At 38.8% G+C, this 1520-nt stretch overlaps 1 protein-coding gene across 1 annotated transcript in view; it reads right to left on the bottom strand.

Moving 5' to 3' along the window:
* The window catches only part of znf395a (zinc finger protein 395a), a 7544-nt gene extending 6700 nt beyond the window's left edge, over positions 1–844 (bottom strand). Inside the window, exon 1 of the mRNA XM_027281384.1 lies at positions 718–844. The gene's annotated coding sequence lies outside the window, so the exon portion shown is untranslated. The remainder of the gene's footprint in view (positions 1–717) is intronic.
* Positions 845–1520: the final 676 nt, after the last annotated feature.

The following is a 1520-nucleotide window of genomic DNA, read 5'->3' as shown; positions in this document are numbered from 1 at the left end:
GAATATATAAAGTATATTCAGAATATATAAAGTATATTCAGAATATATATAAAGTATATTCAGAATATATAAAGTATATTCAGAATATATAAAGTATATTCAGAATATATAAAGTATATTCTGAATATATAAAGTATATTCTGAATATATAAAGTATATTCCTGACAGAGAAACATGTTTCTGTGTCAGACAAACTTTGAACGCATCATCGTGTTGAAACAGGAAAGAGACTCAAACTGACACGAACAGAGGAACCTGAACTCACCACGAACTTTTCACACTGTACACACACACACACATATAAACTGTACACACACACACACACACATACACACACACACATACATAAACTGTACACACACACACACACATATAAACTGTACACACACACATATAAACACACACACACACACACACACACACACACACACACCCCTCTGTGTGTGTGCAGCTCTGAGCCAATCAGATTCCTTCAGTGCAGAGTTCACACCCTCCACAATAAGAGTCCTGAAAACAGCAAGAAGTCCATCCAGAACCACTCAAAGGTCCAAAATGTGGACGTTTAAATCAGCTGGAGCTCACACAGTCTGAACCAGAACCAGAACCAGTCGGTTCTGGTGGGTGGTTGATGGTCTGAGTTCTCTTTGTGAACTTCATTCAGTCCAAACAAACAAAGACACCACAGAAGAAGAGAGGCACACAGCAGCTGTCACTCACCTGCAGAACCAGAACCAGAACCAGAACCAGAACCAGAACCTCCAACACAAAAACAACAACAAGATCCAGCTAACGTGTCCACTGCTGTTCAATGAGTGTGTGTGTGTGTGAGTGTGTGTGTGCTGCAGGCTGCAACCAGTCTGAACATCAGGGAGGAGGGGCACACAAAAACCGGACCGGATCAGACCGGATCGGACCGGGAGGGGGTTTAACTTCTACTCAATGTTACATCAGATTGATCAGTAGCAGTAGAGCTAAAGCTAATATAATAAAGCTAACATTGAGGATCCAGCTGGTTTGGAGCTAGTGCTAATGTAGCTAACTGCTAACACTAGCTAATGTAGCTAACTGCTAACACTAGCTAATGTTATGGAAAAGGCTAACATAGCTAACTGATAATATAAGCTAATGTAGCTAACTTCTAACACTAGCTAATGTAGCTAACTGCTAACACTAGCTAATGTTATGAAAAAGGCTAACAGCTAACTGATAATATAAGCTAATGTAGCTAACTGCTAACACTAGCTAATGTAGCTAACTGCTAACACTAGCTAATGTTATGGAAAAGGTTAACATAGCTAACTGATAATATAAGCTAATGTAGCTAACTTCTAACACTAGCTAATGTTATGGAAAAGGCCAACATAGCTAACTGCTAACACTAGCTAATGTTATGGAAAAGGCTAACATAGCTAACTGATAATATAAGCCAATGTAGCTAACTTCTAACACTAGCTAATGTTATGGAAAAGGCTAACATAGCTAACTGATAATATAAGCTAATGTAGCTAACTGCTAATGTT

This window comes from Larimichthys crocea, chromosome VIII (genome assembly GCF_000972845.2).
Source record: "Larimichthys crocea isolate SSNF chromosome VIII, L_crocea_2.0, whole genome shotgun sequence".
Taxonomy (NCBI): Eukaryota; Metazoa; Chordata; class Actinopteri; family Sciaenidae; genus Larimichthys; species Larimichthys crocea.
Note: the sequence above shows the minus strand (reverse complement) of the source record. Positions and strands in the feature narration are given on the sequence as shown.